Below are 6202 nucleotides of genomic sequence, written 5' to 3'. Positions count from 1 at the left end.
ACACTCCAAGAGCCACCCTCCTCCTGCTCCCCCTCCCCTACCTGTTAATTTTGGCGGGAATCTCTGCTGCTTTGCAAATGCAAAGTGCAATGCAATGCTTGCACCTTGCATTTGCAAGGCAAAGCAGGATTCCCTATCCTCCTTTGCAAGAGTGGTGGGGGGTGACAGAAGGAGTGAGTGATTCACTCCTTCTCCCCCCCTCCCCTCTTCTAAGAGCCTGCAGGAAGCCTTTGCTTCCAGCAGGATTTTGCTAGCCGCTTGCTAAGGCAAACAGCTAGCAAAAACAAAATGGCGATTCTCGAATGCCGAAAGAAAGCTGAAAGAAGCCGAAACGTTTCGGCTTTTTTTCTTTCGGCTAAGCCGAAACATTTCGGCTTTCTCCGAAACGTTTCGGCTTATCCGAAAGAAGCCGAAACACTTTTGTTTCGGCTTTCTTTCGGCATTCGGAAAGCCGAAACGCACATCCCTAATCCAGCCTCTTCTTGAAAACTGCCAGTGAAGGGGAGCTCACCACCTCCCTAGGCAGCTGATTCCACCTTTGAACTACTCTGACCGTGAAAAAAGTTTTTCCTAAGATCAAGCCAGTACCTTTCTGCTTATCATTGAAGCCCATTGCTTCAAATCCTGTCCTCTGCTGCCAACTGGAACAGCTCCTTTCCCTCCTCCAAATGACAGCCTTTCAAATATTTAAAGAGAGCAATCATGTCCCCCCTCAATCTCCTTCAAACTCAACATTCCCAAGGCCCTCAGCCTTTCCTCCTAGGGCTCAGTCTCCAGACCCCTGATCACCCTCATTGCTCTCTGCACCCTCTCGATTTTGGCCACATCCTTTTTGAAGTGAGGCCTCCAGAACTGCACACAATACTCCAGGTGTGGCCTGACCAAGGCAGTATAGAGAGGGGCTATGACCTCCTGCGATTTTGATGCAATGGCCCTTTTGATACAACCCAAGACTTTGTTTGTCTTTTTTGCCACCACATCACACTGACTGCTCATACCTAGTTTATACTCCACTCTTACCCCAAGATCTCTTTCATAAGAGAATATAATATAATAAGGATCATAAAAAATTATGAACACTATTGAAGTTGGGAAATATTCTGACCTCTCAGACACCATATTCTTTATTCAAGACATACCATATTTTTATAGATGGATAGAGAAAACTGACAATCTGGATTTTTTTCAAAGATGAGGGAAAAGATTTAAACTGATTGTTTAGATATAATATAAATAAATATAAATTGTTTATTGCTTTTCCGGCCGAAGCCATAAGCCATACAAACACCAACAAAATATGAACTGTACACTTGAACAGACCCAATTCACACAGACATAACTCGTCATTATCACTTTAAACTATCTAAGCTCATGAAGATTTTGTTTCTTTATCACCGTGGCTAAAAAGGAAGCCACTATAGCAGAGGTTTGATTGTCAGGAAAGTTATCAGACAGTAGCACTGAGATTGCCCAAGGAAGGAAGGGAAGCTTTTCTTTTAACATAATAGGAATAATAAATCTCTCTCTTTCCTTACTCCACTTAGGGGATTGTTTAGATAACGAATGGAATAATATTTAGGGGAAGATAAAACCACAAACAATTAACAGCTGTCAGAGAAAATTATAAGAATTTACTCAGGATATTGTTCAAAAACTGATCCAGATATTCAGCAGCTCTGCGAGATGCTGGCATGTGAAAGCCACAGGGGGGAAAACTGGTCAATTAAGGTTTTGCTGGAGGCAGATTTACATTTGTGGATTTGCATAAATAATGTTTTGATAATAATAATAACCTTGTGATTATAAACCGCTCTTCAGGACAGATTAGTGTCACACTCAGAGTGGTTAACAAGTCAGTGTCATATTATCCCCGTAACAGACATCCTGTGAGGTAAGTGGGGCTGAGAGAGCTCTGAGGGAGCTGTGACTGACCCACGGTCACCCAGCTGGCTTCAAGCAGGGGGTGGGGATCAAACCCTGTTCTCCAGATTAGAGTTCTGCTGCTCTTAACCACTACATCAAACTGGCTCAGTTTAATATTTAATAAATAATACCACACAGACCTGAGGAGAAAATCGTGGCCTTGAGATCACTGGGTGCTGCTTCATCAAAGAGGAGGCCCAAGATGCCACGTTTAGCCACACGGTGTCACTCTTGCATCATTTAGGATGTTGGATTCAATTGGCTGGACCCTGGTAAGAGAAAATGACACTTGAAGCTATTCTTTCCCTACAGGTCTCAGTACTTTCATTTAATGGACTTTGACTTTAGAAGTGCTAAGAAGATTGTTTTAATCAGTTCCTTTACTCTGGGCTTTCAATTGGCACAAAGACGGGGAATTAACAGCTCCTGGAAATTTATGTTGATTAATTAGGATTAATAATTTCAGAAGGGTTTTCCTTTTAGCCAGTTCAAGTAAAAACAAATGAGGGTCTTAGTAGCACCATAAAGACTGACATATTTTTATTCTAGCACAGGTTTTTGCGGCCTTGATGAAGTGCCATGCTAGTCCATAAAACTTGTTCCAGACTAAGAACATGTCTGTCTTTAAGGTTCTGTTAAGACTGTGTATTTATGCTTTTATTAAAGGTAGGTAAAGGTAGCCCCCTGTGCAAGCACCGAGTCATTACTGATCCATGGGGGGACGTTGCATCACAACGTTTTCTTGGCAGACTTTTGTTACGGGGTGGTTTACCATTGCCTTCCCCAGTCATCTACACTTTACCCCCAGGAAACTGGGTGCTCATTTTACCGACCTCGGAAGGATGGAAGGCTGAGTCAACCTTGAGCCGGCTATCTGAACCCAGGGCCAGCGCCAGAGTTTCTGGCGCCTGCAGCCACGAGCGCACGCGCTGTGCGTGCGCACACCTCTGACTGCGTGATGATGTGACATCATCACGCAGCGCAAGATGGATGGGCGCGGCACGCAGAAGCTTCTCCGTGCTCCGCACGCCACCCCAGCAGCTGCTCGCAGCTTCTGCACCCGGCTGGGGGGTGTGGGGGCGGAGGAGCGCGCAGCAGAGCTGGCGTGGCTGGCTGCAGCAGTAGCTGCAGCCAGCCAGCCCCATGCCGCTGCCGCTGCCACATGCCCCAGCTGGGCGCAGAAGCCCCGAGCCGCTGCTGGGGCGGCGCACGGAGGCTGTGCCTGGCTGGGGCGTGTGGCAGCGGTGGCACGGGGCTGGCTGGCTGCAGCAGTAGCTGCAGCCCAGTCATGCCAGCTTCGCTGCGCGTGCCTCCGCCCCCCACATGTCCTCCAGCGCCCCTCCAGTGCCCTCGCACCCGAGGCCACCGCCTACCTGGCCTCCATGGGCGCGCCGGCCCTGTCTGAACCCACCTTCTGCCAGGATCAAACTCAGGTCGTGAGCAGAGCTTGGGCTGCAGTACTGCCGCTTACCACTCTGCGCCACGGGGCTCCTAAGGATGCTGTTATTAGGACTACTGTTTCCCCCCAACAGTTGGCCTCAGGGTACAGGCCCAAGGAAAACGGCCACCGACTGATCCACAGAACAAGGCCCTGGCTGGCATTTCTAGCTCAGCCAATTTCTTGCCTGGCTGGACCTCTGCAATGGCAGGAATGCCCTCAGAAGGCCACGCCTTGCCTCAGTCATGATTCATGGCGAAGGAGAGAAGAAAGCCAGCCGTTGCCAAGGTATTGGGGCCGCGCCTTCATTCCACTGATCTTGGAGGTGGCCAGCCTGTGAACTGGGCCCAGCAGCTGTCCTCCTCACCAGCTTTGAGTAATGCTTGGTGCTGTAAAAACCTTCCCCTCATGAATTTTGAATAGCAGACATCTGCTACAGGTATAGGAGGAGACTGAGTGGATTTTTTCTGGTCAGCAATGCACAAGAAGGCAGCCACTTAAGGGAGGGGAGGCAGAGATAAATGGGGAAGGCTGAGTGCTGTCTGTTCCCCTCATGTTTTCATCCTGCCTTCCTCCAAGGAGCTCATGAAGCATGCCTGGTTTTCCCTCCCAATTTTATCCTCCCAGCAACCTTGTGAGGTACTTTAGGCTAGGAGTATGGCTGGGGAGTTTAAGTGGGGGGGCTAAAAGGGAAAAAATTCCCCACTCCTCCGCTTGAAGCCAGCTGGGTGACCTTGGGTCAGTCACAGCTCTCTCGGAGCTCTCTCAGCCCCACCCGCCTCACAGGGTGTTTTGTTGTGGGGATAATAATGACACACTTTGTAAACTTCTCTGAATGGGCATTAAGTTGTCCTGAAGGGTAGCATACAAATTTAATGTTATTGTTATTAGTATTACTAAGGAGGGATCTAGGGTGACATCAGCAAGGTAATCCACCCGCCTATCAGTGGAGATTAAACTTCTCTTAAGTGCATTTCCGTGTGTGGACAAGCTGGGCTGGTTGCTAATGATCGCTGTAGCACAGGATGGGCAGGCTACCCATTGTGGGGCTGCAGCCTGGGCTGTGGCTGTGCTGCTGCCTGCCTGGGGCAACCAAGTGGGGCAGTTTCTCAGCCCCCTGGGAAGCTCCCTCAGTCAGGCTCTCCTTCTCGCTGGGGCATCCCCTCTTCCTTGAGCTTGCCCACCAACAACCAGGCACCAGAGAGAAACATCTTTCTAAAGGGATGACTGACCTTTAACAAAGGTTTCTGGACTTCATGGCCACACTGAGGCAAGAAAGCCCCTCTGCCAAAGGGCACTCCCCGACTTGCTTCCTACCCAGGCTCCAGGTGTGTTACCCCTTCCAGAGGGGACTATACTACTACCCATTTTTGCCCCTCAGCTGAGCCAGTCTTACTCTCCTTCAACTCGGGGGGGGGCAGCCTTTCCTGACTGCTCTCCTCCTAGACCTCCTGCCAGTGCCAGCAACCTAACCCTTGGTGCCCCTTTAAACAACTTCCTCCCTGCTGGAGCCACTTCCTGGCTCTCGGTTACACTACCGAGAGCCAGGAAGAGAGAAAAGAGGTGGTGGAACTCAGTGGTGGAACTCAAGACTGCACAATGACATCACTTTGGGTCAGCTGGAACAAGGGGGGAGTTTTGGAAAGTTTAAATCGCACTCGGAAAATGGTCACATGGCCAGCGGCCCTGCCCCCCAGATCTCCAGACAGAGGGGAGTTTAGATTGCCCTCTGCGCCGCTCAGCAGCGCGGAGGGCAATCTCAACTCCCCTCTGTCTGGAGATCAGGGGGCAGGGCCACCAGCCATGTGACCATTTTCAAGAGGCTCCAGAACTCCGTTCCCCCGCGTTCCTGCTGAAGAAAAGCCCTGGTATATTTGTATTATTGTGTCCTAATTATGATCTTTGATCTTTGTGAGCCGTTATACTTGATATTTAATATTATTTATTATTCCATATTTATTGATATCTTGGATGTGACTGTTGATATATTGTGAAATATTTATGCATATATTTCATAAGATAACCCCTTTTGAGCACTTTGCACTTTATATATTTCATAAGATATTGGTTATATCAAGTGATTTATAGTCCACGGGGGACTCTTGTCCTCCTCGTGTTTCTACCATCAAAACTTGCTGGGTAACCTTGAGACAGTCACACACACACAGCCTAACCTACCTCACAGGGTGGTTGTGAAGATAAAATGAAGGAGGGCAGAACAATGTCATAAGATGCTTTGGGTCTCTATTGGAGACAAAAGCAGGGTATAAATATCTAAATAAATCAATGTTCATAGGGTTGTTGATAGACTGTTAATAGACCACAAGTCTATTAACTGCCTCTGAATATAATCTAGAAACTATGATAAGCACCAAATTTAATGGAGCTGTTAACCCCCAGGGGGTTGGACTAGATGACCCTGGAGGTCCTTCCCTCTCTATGATTCTACAATTGCCTGATCTGGGTCTCCCATTGCCAGTCAACATGTGCTGAAGTGACCATCAGCTGGCAAGCACAGAAATCTTAGAAGAGGCAAGCGAGCATGTCAGTGAGGTCCACTGGCAGGCTGGAGGTTTCAACTGCAGCCCTACGCAGGAGCCCCCCATGCCGGAGCCTGGCAATTCGAGGTGATTCTAGTGAATTTGCAGCCGAGACTAAAAGGAGAGTGAAATGCGTGTGCCTCATTGTCTCCGAAGCTCTGCTTTGTCCCAACCTGTTTGGCCTTCGCTGGGTTTGCACGGCTGTGTTTGTGGTCTGATTTGAGGAAGAACCTCTCAAAAATCAAGGGAAGGAGCACTGACAATGCTTACTTTCAGCTCGGTAAAGGAGCCTCCCAGGCCA

The sequence above is a fragment of the Eublepharis macularius genome, chromosome 12 (genome assembly GCF_028583425.1).
Source record: "Eublepharis macularius isolate TG4126 chromosome 12, MPM_Emac_v1.0, whole genome shotgun sequence".
NCBI lineage: Eukaryota > Metazoa > Chordata > Lepidosauria > Squamata > Eublepharidae > Eublepharis > Eublepharis macularius.
Note: the sequence above shows the minus strand (reverse complement) of the source record.